A 22,833-nucleotide genomic window follows, 5' to 3' on the forward strand; every position below is an offset into this window, starting at 1 on the left:
ATGCCTCGGTGCGCTCCGGTTCATTTCGAACCCTGTAACTAGCTGGATGTAATACTTTTATTGGACTATTTCCAATGATCAATAAATAAGATGGCAGTTTGATAAACACACAAAATAACACTATTTACACAAGGCAATAACTACACAAGGTGGATAACCATGTTTCTGTTTATATTAATAGCGTGTCAGAAACGGTAGATTTCATTTTTTTTACTGTTTTTAGCCAATAATGACATCTTTACCGACAATAATCAAAAATAACAATGCAATAAAAACTTTAAAATAGTTGCTTTCAACGTGTCAATTTTTTACATAACAGTCAAGTTAAACAAAACTTTATATGTGACAACCGTTATTATCTTTCAAACATGGCAAAAAGTTTGTTTAATACCATCATTTTGCCATCTTGTTTGTTATAAAAGAAATTGAAATGTGAATGTATGGTAAATTTAATGTTGTTTCTAGATTCTTGATTTAAATCAAATATGGAAAACAAAATGCATGGGTACCAACTTACATTAAATTATACAGTAAATATTTTTATTATTATTATATTGATTTCATAATCATAAGCAAGTTGAACATTATGCAATATAAGTTCTGGGTACCTACCTGTAGTAGAGATGTTTTCTTCACAATTGCAGCGAGCCCATATGTTCATAAATATTTATGTTTGGTTATCAGATTATGAAATATTAAATGTTATCCATATGGCTGGTGCTTATGGGTAGATCTTCACAATAGATTTTTTTCCCAATAAGAAATCATGGAAGACTGCGACGCGATACGAAATCAAATTTAAAATTCGAACAAACTGCTTCCCGCCCACGGTAAATGCCTCGGGGTTGCCATGGCGACCATATCTCGAACTAAAATCGAGTGCGCGCGCATCCAGACGTAGTATCGGAACTGGAGATCTATGGTTACTCAGAATCATGCCTCATGCTACGGCTGCTGCTAAATGCAATGCAGCTGAAAAAAGTGACGTTTTGCTAATTAGTTGTGTGGAAACAGATACCTTACGGTTAACCAATATATCCAGATATGTCTATCATAGAAAATAGAGTATATTATAGTAAGGGAGAAAACAATATTTAACGTTCACAATTATACGAATAGTTCACACCCGTTAGGGTTCTCAACATTTTTCAAAGATCTATAATCCTTATAAATAAGAAGGGCGTGTTATAAAAGTGTTTATTTTTCAGTGTAGTGGAAATTAATTTTAAATATTATTATTAGTATTATGGATCCAAATTTTGAAAAAAAACGCTTTATAATTTTGATTCAATCGTGCGCTTTAAACCACTACAATACTAGGTAATATATAAGGAGTGCATTTGATTTAACATTATGTGAGGAGTCTTTATGAGGTGCTGGTGATAACTTTAACGAGTCCATTATTTTTTTTGTTCCTAACCTAACCTAACAACACTGCTTTTAGGCACAGCTGTGTACAACTAACGTATCTTACTATACCATTTGGATATACTTAAGATAATAACTACCAATGTTAAAGCCGCGTTGCCACGATCCAAGTACACTCGGACCGAGTCCTACTCATCCGAGCTAGCTTGGATAGGATTAATTAGTATGAAGATGTTTCGTACGAGTGCGCTCGGTCCAAGTCAAATTGGATCGTACTTGGATCGTGTCAACGCGGCTTAAGACTCCCGCACAAATGATTCCATGTTTCCCCGCACACAAAAATTCTATAGAAAGTAAGAACAAAAATCGGATATGCATATTATTCTGCAATTTACTTACATTTAAATAATTACTTACTATCTAAGTAGGTACTTTCTTTCGCGGAATAATAATTTGACAATTTTATTTATCTACGCAAAAAATGATAAATAATAATTATCACATACCTACTTACAATTATTTTGTTCCATATTTACATTTCATGTGAGATTATGATACGCACAAAAAATAGAGGGAACATTGGTTACCACTATGTACAATTATTAGATTTCTATTTTTAGCCAAATTGATAACAATTCAAACTAAGTAAAAAAAAACATGGACGATTACTTTTTTAGTTGTTCAATTTATTATATTTTGTTCTTTATGGTCATAGAAAGTTTTGAAAATAGAACACTAGGGAAATGTTTCTGCGATTGGTATTAGTGATTCTTCTATTGGCATTCTTACAAATATCTACGAATTTAAATATCGAATCAAAGGTCTTCGTTCGGTTTTGTTTGGTGAGTATATTTTAATCCAAGACACGATCGTATCTCTCTCTGTAATCTAACGTCAAATCTATCGATCCGGGCATTGGGTTGGGAACATAGAAATGATGTAAATCTATAAATGTAAAAATACACAAGAACAAAAAAAACTATCTATGTACTGACATCACTTCGTACAAAAATACAAACCTGTCAATGTGTGTATAATCATTCTGTCAGTGTAAATATCTGAATATGATAGCAATTTTACAGAAGATGATGGACGACTCATTCACAATACCTACTAATTATTAAAAATTGAGCTTTGGTTAATATATTTCCGAATAAAAATCAAAATCTATTTTTTTTAAATTAAATACCCTATCGCTCCTAATTATCTTTAAACAAAATCAGTCCGTCAAAAACGCCAGCGTAAAATCAGTTTTCAACAATTAATATTAAAATAAATGATTAAGTAATATTATTGTTTTTTTTATAATAATAATAATAATACAGTAATTCAATTATCACGTCATTATCAAGGCTTAAGATTATAAACGATTCTAGAATGATTTTTATACGGTACAGAACTATAAAAACATTTATATTTTCAATGTTGGCAGCGCTTATTGAAAATTTAAAAAAATGGCGGTCTACTGATGTTGTCTTGCTTACTTGTTACTTTCTTACATATTTATTGTTATTTGCACTGTTACCTGATTTTTCGTCAAAATTATGGAGGTTCTTTATACAAAGAACCTTTATAATCAGTATCACGCCAAAATTATAATTCAATGCTTTCTTACCTTAGTGCGGCTTTCGAAAATAAATACCTATCAAAATATGAGTGTGAATCTTCCTGAAAATAAATATACAATGCAAACTGACTTGCATTAAATTACATTATTAGCGTTAGTAACATTTTTTCAGACTCGTTTTAATTACTTATAAAAACTCTACCCGCATTGAAAGTTTTGTCTTCAACATCGTTATGGCAAACTTTGAATTAAGTAGACTTGAATGAATGGAAAAAATATAAATTACGCTGTATCTACCTACCTACAAAATCAATAATTAATCGGTTTTTGAAGTTATACTTCTTTTGGGGCGTTTGGTAGAGAGTGAAATTGAGCGTTACGAAAGTGTGCGACAGTCTGTAGTTAGCTGCGAATCAGTCAGCTGTATACAATCGCAAGTTTGATACGAGTAGTAGAATAATTTTATTGTTCTGTTGCCTAGCTAGGCAACGAATTTGTTATTGTCGGCCATTTGCAATTCCTTACGTAAACAAACGATTAAACGTCAGAGTGACAGTTGTTACTTTAAAAATAAAAACAACAAGAAATAATTATATAATTTAGTAATATAAGTTTAAGTGTATATAAATAAACCATTGGCACTCCAATAAGCGGCTATTTTTCTTGAGTGTGTAATTTAACAAGATAATTAAGAGCTAGTCGAAAAATCTAGGTTATCACAAGTTTAATTTTTGTTTTGTTACGTCAAAGAAGTGAAACTTCTAACGCCCGTACATAAGTACACACACCGATGTTTTAAATATATTTGGGTATTTAATTGATCATTTAAATGTTTCAAAATTCTCGGCGGTTTTCCTCGTGAAATCTCAAACTGAAAATGAAGTTAAATTACTCATCTCCTGCAAATACCACCATAGCACCTACAATTGTGTTGGTGTTTCAGGGCTCACAACTACCAGCGCACATTGCCGAGTGATCCGTTATCAGTTAAACTAGTAGTGGCGGGAAAGATTTAATCAGCTGCTCGGCTCGTGGCTGCGTCGCGGAGGGGACGCCAAGTGTTTTCCGCGCTGGCTCGCCGTCTTGTCTCGCATGAACACGGGGAAACCCATCGACAAGTCGTATTCGAGAAATCATAATATTAATCCCCACAGACAAACTGTCACATTAACAATACGTCCTAATCAGTAATTACACCACTAATAACTATGAATTGCATTGTCCTTAGCTGAATTTACATTGTGTATGCAACGATGTCTTTTAAGGGGGTGAGTGTCTTCGTGTATCAATGAATACTTGAAAATATCCACCACAATGACTCAATGATAGGATGGGATTATATCGTCGGCGTTTTGTAAAAAAGGCGAATTAACCAAAATGCTATTTTACAGGATGAAGATTTTTAACTTTTGACATTTATTTATTAATTACCTGCGGATGATTATAAATGTCTAACAAGTTTATAATAAAGGTTAGAAAGAATACTTTCTTTATAATTGGCTTTATAATATTTTAAAAGGCCGAATATGTCACATTCACTTTTTATCCGTAACACTAAGTGGATATTCGCCCTTACGATTATCGTTTTTATGTACTTTCCTGTGGAGATACAAATTTGCCGTTTTTTCACGAAAGATTGTGTGTATTGGTGAATTTCTGAAGAATACAGTATTCTTTTACAGGCTGTTCCTGTGTGACAAAACTGTCTATCTCGCTCTAAAAGTTAACACAGCCAAGAAACGGGCTGTTAAAACGTAGCAGTTTTTGACAGTTTATACGGTTAACGTATTGTAACAATTAACTCCTTTTATTTTGTTAACTGTCAATTCATGGTGGAACTGCATTGTATTGTTGTTTTAATTGAATAAAACGCATTTTTTTGTAGTACTTATTCTACTTTTAATCAATAAGTACGTAACGTTTTATTAAATTAAAACAACAATACAATTAACCGCCTTAATACATAAATATGATAAACTACCGCCGATAACCGCGATTTGTATAGAATAGCTTCGCTAATGAAAGAGTACCTAATATACCGGTCGCTAGATTAGTGTATGTATATCAATTAGAAAAAAGCAGTGACACGGTGATACTCGATGTGTACTAAACGATCATAGAGGCGCCATAAAACTCACTGAATCAACGAAATCGTCAAGTTCGGCAAATGAGAGCCAGTGAAAAGAGTTATGAAGATACCTTTATCCAGTAGTAGATCGACGTCGGCTGATGATGCTGTTTTACTTAGTTAATAGTGTTAGTAATACATAGTTCAATATTGTCTGAAAAAAATGGCGAAAATATTTACATAACAAATAGAAAATAGCTTGTCTTTGTCGCGAAATAGTCGCAAAGATGTTGAAGTAACCCTTAATTTTCGAGATGGAGTAGATCATGGTTTCCCTATCAAAATCGCTAAACTAATTTTTAGTTTGTACTACAACACTATTCATATGCAACAAACCATACGGAAGTTAACCATTATTCAAAGATTGTTTTGCTTTATTTTCATAATACGTTTTGACTACATCTCTGAAGAAGGTTTCTTCAGTACCTACCTTTAGATAATCACCATTTCCAATTCTATTAAAATGTACACATATATAACTTACATGTATTATTCGATGGCAACATCATAAGGTGAGAGAAAAAATCTACCGTATGATTCCAAAATTGTCACACAAAAACTATAACAAACCGTTGACACTAAATTAATTATTATTCTTTATTGTCTATGTGTATATAAATTAGTTTATTTATTATTTTTGAACACACTGTAATATTTTTCACAGATTACTGAAAACTTATCCCGGAACCGGCATCAGCGCACCACGCGGCGGAAAACTAAAACACAATCGAACACAAAACTGAAACGTCAAAACTTGACAAGACTAGTTGAACGTTAAAAATGGCGCGGAGATTCGCTCGGCGCTGCATCCGCGCGACGTGACCCTTCGCGACTGATGCAGCCGGCAATCGCGCGGCAAAAATCGCTGACATTTCCCAAGATAATACCCGCCGAACGGATAGATACACTATCAAAACAAACGGTATCTAAGAAGTTATTTCGCAAGCAAGAGATATTGCAAGGTAGGAAACAGAAAGACGTGCTCCGTACTAAGACCACGCTAGAATAATAACAAAAGACTCGAATATAATATAAAATCTGAGACGTTACCTACCTATCGCGCCAATCTAATATTATTCTGAGAATGGCCTTAATAAGTCAGTATAGAATGTTATCTGTAGTATTTTATCGCTTTTTGTGGCTGTTACGATTAAAATCAGAATCCAATTAGCGATGGCTGCGCGTACCTCGACAGACTGATAGGTAAGGTCTCAAACGGTCACGACTCGTGATCCTGGCCCGTCATTCTGTTGTGTGTGTCTATGGTTTTGTTTGTTTGTTTTTTGCCACTATATGTTTGCACTGTGCGCTGTCTCGGGAGGCAATTTACAGAATTGATAGTTGTCGGAACAAACGATACGGTTTGCACATACGTCAACAGGTAAAAATATAATATGCATAATTTGACATCACCTTTTGCCACATATAATGTTTTCTCATTGTATCATATATGATATAAAAAAATACAAAGCTTAGTGTGCGATGTAAATATCGTAACTTGAATCAAGATTAGAGAGTATAGTAGAATTATTATTGAATAAGTATATAGGCATGGGCCCCACATAATGCAGCGGGCCCCGAGGCTAGGATCTTTGTCGCCCCCCCCCCCCCCCCCACCTATCGCTGAGGTTAAAGGCAGTATGACGCCCTACAGTAGCGTTTTCGAAATGGTGTTCACGGTAAAATTATGGGTATTTATTGTAATTTTAGTACTTAAATCGACTTGAAATATGAAGTTACACAATGAAGAATTGCATTGCGTCACCACACCTTTTAAAATATCAATATTATTGAAGTAAAATAGCGCCGCAGACGACTTTTTTTACTGTTAGAGCAAATTTGTGACATATGTTTATCTCACATATCTGGTCGACTCGCCATTCCGGGCCATAGACGCGACGAAATTTTGGACTCGCTGGCATTCTGAGAGAGAACGTCGAGCTGGGAACACATCAATTTGTTTCGTGGTGGCGACGGGGGTATTAATTCTTAAATCGTGTAAACATAACTAAAAATGTTACCCATTTACTTGACAAAGAAAACATGTCAATGAATATATTATTATTGTTACTAATAGAACAATAAACAGAACATTAAATGGACGCATGTTGGATTTATATGTCAAATTATATTTCGTTCATCATGCGTCATTTGCCCCGCGACCCGCAATCCACGCATCGCCTAGCTACGATCTTTTTAGACCGTGCCTCAACTGAGTTATAGCCTAACACAGTGGTCGGCAAACCGCGGCTCGCGAGTCGCATGTGGCTCTTTGGGTATTGGCGTGCGGCTCTTTGCCAAATTCCCAATTTTTACAAAAACTTTTGCAAAATTCAAAATTTTTATTCTTTGTCATTGATTTGTACACTTATTATATTATATAATGACATTATCGCGAGCCTAATTTTTCTTCCGTGACGATTGATGCAAAAAGGTATGATTGTTGTTGTTCTACAGTAAAAGCGTTCGTAACTCGGTACAAGTTAACGGACTCTCATTTGAATATAACATGACCTGTGCGAATGTACGAATACGTACCAATTTATATATTATTTCCCAAATAAAACTAACAATATTATTTATACAAATGAAGCCAAACCATCTTGAATAAATACAAAGAACACAAGTCTTTGAATGGAAATATCATAATGATGAAAACAGAATATCAGTTGATTAATGTTTTAACACACAACTTCCATAGTTTATAATCATGCCCCCCACATCCTGAAGCGGGCCCGCCTACCTACCACTAAGGTTAAAGGCAATCTGATGCTCTGCAGTAGAGTTTTTTAAATGGTGTTCGAGGTCAATAAAAATTCAGTGTATGTTTAGCGATTTTTAACACATTATGTAGACGAATTATGGAGAACACACAATAACCAAAAATTGCATCGCACAACCAAATACCTATTTTATAATGGTAATAACCCTTAAGTAAAATAGCGCCGCGAACGACTTTTTTTACTATTAGAGCAAATTTAAGATGTGTGTTTATCTCAATTATGTGGTCGAGCCGCCACGCCGGGCCCCCTCTTAACCCGCCCCCCTAGGCTAGAGCCCTGTCAGCCGCCCCCTTGTGGGGCCATGCTTATAATATGTTCAAACAATTTAATATGGAAATATTATATCTATTTATAATAATATTGTTAGAGGGTATCAATATAAATATAATCGCAAAATCATGCATTAGATGTCATATCGCTTATCTTATCAATTTTATATCATGTTTGTTTATGTTATCATTGAAAAAATAAATTTGCTGATTTACCTAAACAAATATTTAAGGAACGTGCAAATGTCGTGTGGAAAGAGAGTAGAGACACACTTATGCAACATAACATATATTTTACATAAAGCTATTGAAACTTTTTATTACTACATATATATTATTATCTAATATAATATCGTTTATGACTTATATATTATATTACGTCTTATCTTTCTCTTTATCTGTTTGTATCAATATACATATTATTATATAGGCAATGTTCAATGGCACAATATTGATGTAAATTATATAAAATATTTAAACAGCTTTCATCTTATCAATTTTGTCATCTAAAATAAAATTGGATCAACTTATCAATCGTTTACTTATCATAATATCATTATCTATCATGTCGTATATAAAATCCTCTATTTTTTTCTTTCCCTCACCGTTATCCAAGCTATGTTCGATTATGTACATATTTTGTGTGGGAGTCCACTTTGCCAGTGGATAGGTGTTAAAAACGGTAGTAGTCGTTTGTAATGTGAGGAAAGAGAATTTATTTACTGTTCAATAATTACAAGGGTACAATCGGTACAATAACAATGCGGTGAGATGAGTTTTAACCGGGAAGTCATGTTAGAGTGGCAATCCCAATCCGTTGTGATCAGCTATTTAAAGACGTACCAACTCGCAATCAAAATACTATCTTAAAAAAAATATTTAGGGAATAACTATTATAATTGAGTCAGCTATTTTATATGGATAATTATATATATTGGCTGACTATATGGGAAACAGATATTAAGGAACTCGCAATTGCGGTCAGCTATTTAATCTCGCCGATTTATAGGTATGCTGTCATGGCTTGGGTTGTTGATTTCCATATATGAGGCGTCTAATTCCAAAAAGCGATAAGTCCACATTTGGTCAAAATCTAGAAAAAATACGCACGTATTCTTTGTATAATTTTACACAATATGTATTGATCTATAAATTCCAAAACGCGACATAACCCTACGAAAAAGTTTTAATTTTTAAAAATTTTAAGTCTCGATAAAAGCGCCAAGTCCGTGTTTCATATTATTTAAAGCTTGGTTGATTTCGCGCGTGTTTAAGTCGACCAATAAGGGAACGTTCAATATTGAAAAGGGCGTCTCCCATGCTGTAGCATCTGGTAAACTCATGACAGTGCTACGGAAATATGTGCCTTATGCGGAGTAAATTAAAAAGTTAGCTACAAATAGCGCTACGTCCAATTTTATTGTGCCTATATTTATTACATTTAAGAGTTTATCGGCTGAAACAAATTGCCATTTGGTTCTAATTTTGACATAGAATACAACGGAAAAAATAATCTCACGTTAAAACAAATAATCTAAGCTTGAAACATAAAAACGTTGTTTCCCGAAAATATTGAATTGTGGACTTGTCGCTTTTTGTAATTAGACGCCGCCTCATATGATCAAATACTTATTTTTTATATTACTAATTTAACTGAATATAGATACGATTTAATAATGTTAGATTTTCATTATTGAATAGACATAATTTTAAAAGACCCCAGAAACATTAGAAAATCATAGAAAAGGTCGCATCGAATGAGAATCTAGCTCTTATCTTTTTCCTCCGGGTAACTGCTCGTATCCTTATTGATCTGCCTATGACTCAAGCGAATCAATTCTAATAACTACGCTATCGGATGTAATTCAAACTTCGCCAATATTGTCTTATTGCAATGTACGTAGAAAATATTTTCCAACCACATGCAACATACTATGTTATAACAGTGTAGGTATGTGGCAATATTTAAGCGTAGACTTATTGGTAGCAATACTATAATACCTACAAGAGAGCGAATTTTCAATATGCATTGCAGGTAGATTTCTATATTTAACCACATCCATCCGTTTACGAAAGAATAAAATGTATTTGGATATACCCAGATCTCTATAAGCAGTGTCGCTTACGAATTGCAGTTTGCTACATTTCAAAGAAATAATTACAACTGTGGACAATTTAACGTAGGCGAAAAACTAAGTAATATTTTAACTCCACGATTTGTTAACCATACATTTGTTAACTTTGCGATTGCTGGAATATACGAAACCGATAAATGTACTGTTTAGTGTAACTATATAATTTTTGTTATAGTACCTATATGGGAATAGTGATTGACCCCTTCGCCGGAAAAGGAACGTCATCGCAGTAATGCTAGTTTTCGGTATATTCAAATTTCGTGTAGGTACCAGTCAAAAATCTTTATTTTATCTAGATGGCACTATAAATATTATTAGAATAGTGATGCGTGGCGTGGTTTTTTGACTTTTTAACTGATTACGGTACTTTTACAGAGCAGGACTCAAATATGAATATTGAAAAATTAAATATTAAAAAAATGCAGTAGGTAAACACCGAGTATTTCAAAGTAAAGTTTATCTTTGAAACAACTCTATAAAATATTCTGATTCGTATCAGTTTTCATTATCTCTGTGACTTTTATTGCGAAAGAAAATCCAAAAGACTTTCTAGATAAAAAAAAAAATACATACTAAAGAGGTTTAAAGTGTTGATAAATTTTCAAGAAAAAACGTATGAAATTTGGTAAGTAGTTACGTCTCTATCTTTACGATTCGAAATAAGGAAGATTCGATAATTTTTAAGATTATGCTAATATAGGATACTTAATAGTAATCATTTGATGTCTGATAACGTTATCTTAAGTGCATATTGCCTTATCTTCGTTTGACTTATAACCTCATAGCTAGGAAAACGTTTTCCCTAAAAGGTCTGCTCGAATTTTCCATGCATGAGCGCTGAAGCACTGATCAAAGAATTTTTACTATAACTAGTGAAAATTTTAGAATGACGATTTCTAGTATGGTTTAATTGATAACCATAAAACATATTATATACGTTGACGCGACGAAAGAAAACAGACTATGCTCCGTAACGTATATCCCTGATATATTAGAAAACGGAAAATAAAGTTGTTTGTTTTCCCAAAGTGCAGAATTTAACGGCCATTAGTAATGCCAATAATTTGGTGTTAAAAACGCTATTGTGGAATAGAGCAATCGAATACGAATATGTGTGGTAAGGTGTGGAATTTGCTAGGGGATTACGAGACATTGCTAAAAGCACTAAAAATCAGACGTTGTCGCACTGTTGAAGAAGTGAAATGTTTGCCTTTCGTTATCCTGGAAAATATATCGAAGGCATATTTTTATATATTTCTATAAACAAACAAAAAAAATACCGATATGATCAATAACAAGAAGTGACGTGGGTAGCGTCACCGATTAATTGAGCACACCGCTTTTGCCCCATCACATTTTGTGATAATTTAGTTTTACATTTTCGCGCCGTTGCCCGGAAATTTGTACGTACGCAGTTCGCAGTATCACACTTCACCGTGAAAATGTTGTATCTGAAATATATGGTCGTATATTAAAGACCCTCCAACCTTTTTGGTTGTAAAACACGGTTCTTGTCGGTTTACATGAAGCCAGCGGCAAACAAATTTTCAAAATAGCCGATTTATACTGGATTATTTGTTAGGTTAGGTGAGGTTTAATTGGAATATTATTGTCTGCAATGCTCCATGAACAGCGCGTATTTTTTTCATCTAAGTGCTATAGAGATGACCGTATAGTATCAGCTATCTCTTATCTATTTCCGATAAGAAAGCTCACGGCGAACTGTGCTACGGTGAAATGTAATACGTACAAATTACATGTAACCCCAGGGTTTACACCATAGGATTCACATAAAATGTACGAAGAAAAAAATACGCTACTGCAGCGTTGTTAAAAATCATGTTGGAGCAAAATGGCTATGAACTGATAAAATTGACGAAGTTGTTGAAGGGCGGTAAGATTTATCATATTTTCTTAGGTCATGGATGATGATGGTGTGTTATTTTTGCAGCAAGCGTATAATTTTTCCGGTAAAGTGCATCGCTCCTTCGTGAAAAATCTCCCAATATCTCTGCCAATCGTTGTTTATATTATCTTTTAGCATGTAGTGGCATCGCCTGCGGGCAAAATATCCATCTAAAGATTATCAGCCAAATTTATGATGGCCATTTGTCAACGAAGCTATTTAAGAATGAAAGCAATCGCTTGAAATATCTCTAATTACATCTATTTCGACAAAAGGATGATTTAAATTGTTATTCTTTTGTATGTAAAAATAATGAAAATGCTACATTTTTCTCGTACCGTAATAATAAATGAATCCGCGAAACAAATGGATATTTCAATCTTTAAATGGTATTTCTGCAACAAAAAAGGAATATAAACCTCAGATTAATGTATTTTCGAGCATTTAATTCAGCATTTTGTTATAATACTTATGTAATTTTGTAGTTAATGATGTAACTATCAAATATTAATAGAATGACATTGTATTAATTGCAACTTACGTACTAGTAACTAAATACTTTCATATTTTAATTTTTTAAATACTTACTTAAATATTTCCATAGAATTTCATTTAAGTATTATCCATATATTCGATAAATAATATTGCCTTTAAAATTTGTTACTTAGTATAAAAAATAGCATACGATGGCTGAATAGCTATCGTGGGTCCCAGTACCAAATACACATATTATTTTTCAATTTGTGTTTGAAGTCAGAGTATGAACCTAATAGGTTGAGCAAGTGGCTGACATCTATTTCTCGTAAAAAAACTGTTACTACAAGCTCCACTCCGTGGAGGCCTATAATCCTCTCAGGATCGAACATGGTGAAGTAAGTAAATAGCTGTTATATTGTATATATTTAGTATCAGTTGGCAATGTCACATTGAACCAGATGAAACCTGTGATGAATTAAAAGATAACCTTCAATCACAGCATGCAAAATATCGTAATTAGCCACTATTATAGTGTGTGTGCAGTTTTTGTGGAATAAGTACTACATACCTATTGCGTTTTATTTTAATTTATAGTACCTACTGTACATAATATATGCGATAATGTAAAATTTAATGTTTCCTAAAATTCTATGTTATGATATTTATAAGTTTTAATGTTGAATTGAATGGAATTGAAAATGAAAACCATTATTCACAGTCTGTGTGTAATAAATAATCAAAGATTTTTTTATTCCTTTCTTATTTAATTATTCCTTATATTAACAGCTAATGACGGTTCATCGCACATGCGAAATTATTGCAATTAGTTAGTGATATTGATACCCGTTTAGGGGTGTAAACATATCATCAGGACGATTTGACGCAATTGTATCATCAATGAGGCCCTTACTATTATTATATGCATGTTTTATGAATACTGCTATAAGCTACAGGATATGGTACTCGACGCAATTATGGCCCAACCCCACGGAACAAGTCATCAAGCAATCAATAATCCTACCAGATTCGTATACATTTAGCGGAGTTGATATACATAACGCAAATCTTTTTGTGAGGCTGGAGTACTTTTTAATGTAAAATATATCTCTTTTTAAATCCCGATAAATAAAAATGACTTGTTCACAAAATTACGAATCTCACCGTGATAAACATTTTTCCTATAATATCTACCTGCCTACAAAATGAATAAATTGAAAGAGACGGGGAGCCACAAATAATACAATGGAATGAGAGGGCAACATCATTTCTTATCGGATGATCTTTCACGTTGTTAATTTTAGGGGGAAAATGGTACAATCCATAAACGTACTCATTAATGATACCGGGTGACTGCAGAGCTATTTATCTTACAGCTCGATAAACCCCGAATAGCTATTCACCATCATCATTAGCCTGAATCTACTCACTGCTGGATGAAGGCCTCTCTAAGCTGATTCCACTTCTCTTGGTCTTGTGAATTGCTTTGCCATGTACTTTCGCAGAACTTTGTCATTTAATCGATCCAGCAGCCTCTAGATCTACCTTGGGGACGTTTTGTACCTCTTGGATACCATTGGATGACTAAATTTGTCCATATATCTCCACCAATACATCGAACTATTCGAAACATTGTTAATTATTGTTCTAATGCCATGCAAAATATACTCTTGTGTCAGTACAAAATTAAAAATAGTATACATATCAATTAATTTTGATTGAAATATTGAATTTATTTGAAAGGAAATCTCTGAGAAATATGTTTAAACGCAAATTGAAAGAGATTTAAGGAAGAATAATACATAATGAAGAGCTTTACGATAATATGTCAAATGTACTGAGATTCTCCATACTGGTAGGACTTAAAGTTGGCAGAACATATCCACAGTATGCCAAAAATATAGTTCCGAAAAAATAATCCTCACTGAAAACCCAGACGGAGAGCGAAAGGTCATCCTCTGCTACGTTAATCACCGATGGTTGACTGGACAACGAGTTTGAGAATGCTGTACTTCTGGGGTACTGATACTTCACAGAACTTCTGTGTCCTTGTGGGTTTTCAGATATTAAAAACAATATTATTTTTTAATAAATTTCATATACTTATTTTAATTCACTAATTAAGATATAATCACACAATAAATTAATAAAGTGAGAAGTACAGAATACAATTTTAGTTATAAGTGAATTGTGAAGGCTTAATTACATTGGCAGACGCGCAGACCCAACCCGATCCAACGATCCACGCCGACCGTCGTGGCCAACGTTTGTACACTATTTGCAATTACACGTAACGATTCAATTGCGTTGGTCTTTGTTTTTGATTGGTTTAAAATAAACGTAGTGTTGCTATTATTAAAAATATAGGTTGACCGAAAATTATTTCTTCGTTAGATTGGTGGCAACACTGAACAGTATTCCCGCACATATTTATGTCAAAACTGAGCTGTCAAACCTAATATGCAGTGTTCGAATATCTTCGTACGTTCTCGGCAATCTTCGCTTGGATCGGGACGACGGAAAATAGAATTTATCCCACTTTACTCACGATCGCTCCTTATCCTTGGAGACCATAGAGAATAGATTTTGACAGTCGTGGCAGACGATCGGGCCAGACGCAATCTCCCAATGTAATTTTAGCTTGAGACGTCCGAGATAAAGGACTAACCACCAACGGATCTTAATTGCTTCCCATCTGGCCAGTCGATGATGTTATAAGGTGTGATTCACGATGATATTGGTATTAGATATTTGCAATATAAAAACAACTTTTCTATTCGTTCAAATATGTCAACATTTATCAATCTATCAGTTGAAAGAATAATAAGGATGCGTCTAATTGACAAAATCTCGAAAGTCTTAACTCTCCATGATATCGTAACAATTTTTTAAAAGATCGAAAAAAACATGTTCACTATATAATACTATTTTTATGTTTGCAGTTCTTTTTTAACATTCTGTATTCGTCTGTATACAAACGCTGCATTAAGGACTGAAGTAGATATAGAGATAAACAGATACACACATAGATACATGGTGGTATAGAAAGAGAGATCGTATAACTCAGATATCATAGATTGGCACGGTGATAAGAGCACTATGATGGTGTGGCTCGCGGTGTCAATACTGTGGCGCATTCCTGAGATTATTTAAATCAAAACTAAAATAATAATTGACGTGATAATATGAAAAATATATTAAAATGGTTAAAATGTTCAGGCAACATAATGTATATAAATAAACCCTATATGAAAACATTTAGTCCTACCATGTCTAAAGGTTTATTATATATTTTTACATCTTTCTCTTCGTCTTTCCTTGGGTAGGATTTTTTCAAATTTCATATTTATAACGAATATCACATTTAAAAAAATGGGTAAGTACTTGAGTAACATAAAGGGACTTTATAAGACTAACAACCAGTTTTTGCAACAATATAATATTACGATTACAAAAATGCTTATACTAACCTATTTTTATTAAATATTGAAAAATATATAGTTTGACATTAAATCGTCATATAGTTAATAAAACACACAATCTTTCACTGAATATGCGCTTGTAGTTGACGAGTGGCATAATGTCCGATTCTGAAGCTGTGGGTTACGTCTTTAAATTGACTATAAGTCGAACGAATAGCTAAAACTGCTAAAATACAAACTTTCCTTTAACAAGTATGTTACAAAACCCATTCCGGAGCTGGCTATGATCCATAATGTATTGTAATAATGATGATGTTAATGAATATAATCCAATTCTTGAAGATTTATTATATATTTTGATTGTTTTTTAGAAATTATCCAAAATTAAATAAATATTATTTTCATCCTAGACTGCACGGCGAGTCCAGGCCATTTGTTAGCAGTCCCGCGCATGGAACTTATCACCGGATGAAGAACAGAGTAGATAACAAATCTCCAATGGGAATCCATTTTTAACGACTTATCTCTCTCCATTCCATAATATTATTTGAAAAAAGAACTCTTAAAAATAGAACAAATTCAAACTATTCTAAATTTTTAAAGATAAGTTTAGTTTCAAGGAGAACCGCCAGACGACCAAATGTCATTTTTTTTATTTATGTTATATTCTTTTTGTTTTAGAAGATTTTTATATTCTTCGTGTTTTGCCAAAATCAGATAAGATCGCTAAATAAGATTATATGGAAGCTTTTGCGTTGAGCTTTGACATATATAAATAAAGACATACATAACCAAATACTATGGAAAGAATATGTAAACATTTATTTAACATTTAGAATAATTTATGAACATACATAAATTACTTTGTCTGCTAAATATAAAATAATCCAATTAAATAATGAAATTTATTGTATTATGCGTAAAACATTTAATTTTAATAAAGTTAAACTTCAACCGTTCAGTTCAACTAATTAATTATATGCTAATTAAACGACATTTTGAATAAAATTGATAGTCCAAGTGACGTTCCCACGTAATGTTTTATAATAATACGCTAAAAGTGGCACCTGTTAGTTTTGTTGACTCGCCCTTCCCGCTACCTTAAAATTCAATACGTAATAAACTATAATGACATGTAATCATATACGTCATAGGCGAAGGGTGGAGGTAGGCTGTTAAGATCCGAAAAAAATAGTGCACATTATACTGTGCTAGTCATACGTAGGTACTTGTTTTTATTGAACTAAGACTACAGTTTACAGATGGTGATGGTTAGTTTTTAAAAATCAATTAAATCCTGACTAATCCAAACCACAATAGTTTTGGTATATTTGGGGCGATCCGACAAGATTGTGCACACTTTTTCATTCATACATTTGTTTTAGTTGAGTTATAAATACATATTACACATTTTATTGGTTATTTTTTTTAATTCATTAAGCCCTGCCTAAACCAAACTATAATAGATACAAAATATTATTCATTCTATAAAATATCCAAAATTATTGATATTATATTATAGAAAGATGAGTATTTTTTTACTACTATCTTTTATGGTTTGGTTTTCGCAGGGTTTAATTGAATTTCAAAAACTAACCAACACCATCTGTAAATTGAAGTCTTAGTTCAATGAAAACCAATACGTATGACTGACAAAGTTTAGTGGGCACTATTTATGGCTGATCTCAAATCGAACAGGTGTTCTATGAATTATTGTATAAAATTATTTGGAAATAATTAGATTTCAAATATTTTTTTGAAAAGAGGTCATAATATGGTACCTACATTATAATAATAATTTTATCATAAGCATTTTCCAACGTATAAAGTGCGTTATCAAAGTGGGATTACCTCAAAATATTATGTTAATAAAAATAACACATGATCAAATCCAAAAGATGTCACTGATCACTGATAATATAAAAATTCATCAAGATAAAATTGAACAATAAAATACATACATATTATAAAATCTAGCAATATGCATATAAAAAATAACGACCAAATTTTGTTCAAACTGAGATCAAAGATCGTCAAAATGGTGATTACATTTCGATTATGTATTCATAGATTAAATTAATATCTTATTAGATTATAATATCTTTTTTATATTCCATTAAAAATCTTGTTTATACATACGTAGATATATATTTCTGATAATGATAATAAATAATAATAATGATTTATTTATTTACACACCACTTATATACATCAAACAAATGCTATGTTTGATAGGCTACCATTTAGATATATATCTTTTGATAATTTTAAGAATTCTTTTCCAATAAGTATAGTAATTTTATGTAATTACACATTATCAATAATATTAATACTGATTATATATATATATATATATGTATATAAATTTTATTTTCCGATAATGTATTAATGTCGTGATATAAATCAGTAGATAGTTAATTAACCATACTTATATATTATCTTTGTAGATTTTAAAAGTAAATTTGGGATTAATTACCGATTTGACAATATTGATTGATCCGATAAAAATGATTACACGTAATGTATTGATGTTAACATAAAAATTGTTATCAAAAATGATTAATGATAATAAAATACGAAATTTAAATTTATATTATTAAATCCACGTATTTTGGTAAATTTAATATTATCGTCACCAGTTTAATCCTGTTATGTTTTCGGCAACGGAAATCCTTACCAACGGGCCCCGATCCTTTACGTGGTCCAGTGGAAGGTTCATGTCAGTAATAAGACTCGATGGATGTTAATCTTCAGAGATGTTTATTCATCAATACTCAATTTACAATTACATGGTTTATAAATAAAAGGGAAAGAACTCAATAGAGTTCGATCCGCAGTGAAACAACTCGGTGAGCAGAGCTGAATTATGTTTGAACAAGTTGAATGGTCCGAGTTGAATGAATCCAAGGATCATTTACAATAGTATTAATATGAAATAGTAAGTAAGTAATATTAGTGACGTTTAGTTCATGTAAAAGGGTCGTAGGTCACTTCTGCTCTTAAAGCATTTTTCCTTGCTCTCACGTGGTATCATTTTCAATCCCGATATTCTAGAAAATTTAAATTTTTACACACCCGTCAATTACATGCGTGGTCGCAGCCATGACCTATTTTGGGTGAAAGCTGTTTCCTCATGTCAGGCTCACCAGGCACCAATAGCGAGGGCTGTGCGGTTGGTCAATGCACTCCCTAGAGATGTAGATATTTTTGGCGATCCATTATATATTCTGTTTTTTAAATTCTATTTTATTGTTTAATTTGTACTTTTTGAATCATTGTTGTTTTCTTAAATTTTATTTCTTTTGTATAAAACTATTTTTGCTTTTTTTTTTCCTCCACTTTGTTTTTTCTGATTTTGTGATTACTTGTAATTTTTATTCTAAATGCCATGTTGTGAACGTCCTGAATTAATAATTTGTTATGTACTCAACGTGTCTTTTTCAAATAAATAAATATGTGTGTAGTAACACAGCTAGATAGGGTGGATAAATTGGGGTTGATCAATAATATAATATTGAGTAGGTACATTGTAATAGTCGAAATCACACCGATCGAATATTCTTAACAATAGTACATTATTAGTATAGGTAAATCGTTTTACAGTGACACCATGGGTACGGCAAATGCGGCTTGCAATTGTAGTGGTATTGTTTGCTAGCATTGAAACAGGCATTGTCGCAAGCAATTCAATACACGCGCGAATCGCCTATGGTGCCACTGTAGAATGATTTACCTATAACTTAGGGTATTGATGAATCAAACAAAAGACAATTTATTGTCATTGGTTAGATATTATACAGAGGGGAGTTACAGATCCATAACAATCCAATTAATATCACGCAACTACTACTTGTCCTATTTTCCATACTCAAACACGCCGATTCTAGAGTTATCTAGGCATTTGAGGTAATTTAAAACTAAATTATTTGATATAAGTACGGGAAAAAAACTTACAAGCATTCATACCAAACGTTTTCCTACCGTATGTGTCAATGAGTATAGATTAGTTCTGACATGGGAGGGTGTCCCAACCGCAGAGCGCGGTCCCCGAAAGCAATATTTCTACGTTTATAGCGCGAGTATATCTATCTCCAAGTTGTTATCGTTAGTTAAACACACACGGACACGTCTATCCGCATGCCCCGTACAAATATATGTCCGCGTCGTCTGAAATTCTATTTCCCGTTAACCTAAAACTCAAACCAAAAACCACCCCCATGCCCCGAGAGGGAAAACTGCCCTAGTGGAAGGAAAACGGGGTGAGGCAATGCCGGGGTGCCGGATGGAGAACTACATATTCAAATGATCTAATAAGATTTGATTAAATATTCAATTATTTTTGAGATTACATACTTTCACTACAATAGGAAATAATATAGTACTTAAAATTTCAGCAGTAAAAATGAATGACCTTAAAACTGGGAAAAAAGCTGCATGTAATTTTTTATTGTAGATACCTATATAATATGTACATTTATAAAAGTAAGTTTACACTTTTCTACTCCAAGATTAATTTAACAAGTCTTCACGGAGTTAAAAAATAGTCTATATTAGAATTACCGACAAGCGTAAAACAAACTGTTATTTATAATTAACTATTTCTTTTCTTCAAAGAATAATTCACAAAATTTAAGAATGTACCATTCTAATTATTGAACATACATAATTTTGAAAAAAACACTTTCTGAGAAAATATATTATAACCAATAGAAAATGAAAAAAGTAAGCCACCCCGGCAGGGAATCGAACCCTGCATCTCCCGGGTTTACGCCCCATCCGTCCATTACCTCTATGCTACGCGGCGACATACTAATTGTGACAAATTTTAACTATCGGCCACTTTTTAATACCCACTCATCAGCGCTCTTCTAAATCAAGCTACTTTGGCATGATTTGGCAGATGGGGCGTAAACCCGAGAGATGCAGGGTTCGATTCCCTGCCGGGGTGGCTTACTTTTTTCAAAAAAGATTTTTTCTATTGGTTATAATATATTTTCTGAGAAAGTGTTTTTCAAAATTATGTATGTTAAATTGTTATTTGTTGAACCATAATTAGATTAAATATTTGGGGATGAACAATGACAAAGATAGTAAATTATAGTAGGTACCTACATGAAAATAGGTCGGGTCGAACTTTGATTTATGCCACCAACTTTCATTCGCATATTCGCGAGTATTTTTTGGCTATTATTTATTATGGCTTGGTTTTCGCAGGGTTCAATTGAAATTTAAAAACTAACCATCACCATCTGTAAATTGTAGTCTCATTTCAATGAAAACAAATACGTATGACTGACAAAGTTTAGTGTGCACTATTTATGGCGGATCTTAACAGCCTACCTCCACCCTTCGCCACTGGTACTTGATTACAATGGCAAAAAGTAACTGTCAATAACACAAAATAATATCTTTTCAATCTCCGCCATCTCTCGGTAGTCAACACATCGATTCATTTTTTATTCGTAAAAAATTGTTCCGAGAATCGAAACAATTAACTAAGCCAGCTTTGTTCCTCTGATATCAGAGCAATAACAAAGTATCTGCCCAAGTGTAACACCATTGACGCCAAAAAAACTCTCCGATATGATCAAATAATGTAGCGGACTGAAATGAATTTAATTTCTTCGTCTCACAATTTTACCCGATAAGAATTTTTCGATGTGAGTTATTAATTGGCCGCTAGGAGTCGCCCATTGTATTGTGATTCGATACGAGAATTTGAATAATGGTGGAGATATTCTTGCCTCAGATATCACCATGTTCTCTGGTTTACGCATTATTTGTAGGGTGACGCTCACTTGGATATTAAATTCCCTAAACATATTTACGCTATCATCAGATTTGAACCAAATTATACAAGGCTTCATTAAACTTCAATAAAATATGACATTTGAAAAAACACGAGTAAAATATAGCGGCGCACAGATCAAAACTTTTTCAAATTTACATAACCTAACATTTCGTTGTTGACTTGTTAAAACCTCCGTTGTGATAATTTTGTCTAAATATTTTTTTTATATTTCCTCCTAGTTTATCAAAATCCTCAGGTTTATATATACCACCAAAATAAGATAACAATATAAATTTACAATTTATCGAACATGCTTAATTTTAATACGTGCGTAATATCTTATTTGTTAATTAATGATTGTGAGCCTCCCACTAGATGTTATTTATAAAAATGAAAATACAAAAATAAGGTCTACCTTAATCTTTGTGTTTTTTTAGATTTTTTTTTTTGTTTCTTTCGTAAAATTAGATTTTTGTCACATCAGAGGTTGTTACCTCTCAGCAATAATTTTATTTAAAAAATAACAAAAAATAAGATGCCTAGTGGGACTCCAACCCGCACCGAACCATATTATACGTCCTATGGAACTACGACGAAATTAATTTATTAGTAGTAATTGCATTTTTGAACCACTTCACAAAATTCGTCTGCGTCAAAATGTTTTAAATCGTAGTATTAATTAGGTACTTTAATTACTAACTTGCTGTCTGAATTTCACTACATTATTTTTATAGCGTACCTACTTGCATTTGCTAATAATTTAATAAACTATTTTTTAATTGAACACATAATTCACATGATTTGAGAATGTAACATTCTTTATTGAACATTCATAATTTAAAATATCTCAGATATATTACATTATAACTACCAGAAAAAATCTTTAATTGTTTTGTGAAGATTCAGTTATCTATCATTTCCGCCATTTCATTCCTGGAGTAGAAAAATGGAGGGGATAATTCCAGGATTGAAACTTCTCTCTGGAATTAC

At 32.6% G+C, this 22,833-nt stretch overlaps 1 protein-coding gene across 2 annotated transcripts in view; it reads right to left on the bottom strand.

The window, feature by feature from the left end:
* Positions 1-22,833, bottom strand: part of ush (Zinc finger protein ush) — a 566,541-nt gene that overhangs the window by 318,560 nt on the left and 225,148 nt on the right. Inside the window, exon 1 of one of the 2 annotated variants that reach the window (XM_085955236.1) lies at positions 5,548-5,561. The exons of the other annotated variant lie outside the window; for it this stretch is intronic. The gene's annotated coding sequence lies outside the window, so the exon portion shown is untranslated. Of the gene's footprint in view, positions 1-5,547; positions 5,562-22,833 lie in introns of those variants that run through there. 2 annotated transcript variants of the gene reach the window in all.

This window comes from Rhyacophila brunnea, unplaced genomic scaffold, assembly GCF_057557595.1.
Source record: "Rhyacophila brunnea isolate RB1 unplaced genomic scaffold, BYU_Rbru_1.0 scaffold_5, whole genome shotgun sequence".
NCBI classification, from domain to species: Eukaryota; Metazoa; Arthropoda; class Insecta; order Trichoptera; family Rhyacophilidae; genus Rhyacophila; species Rhyacophila brunnea.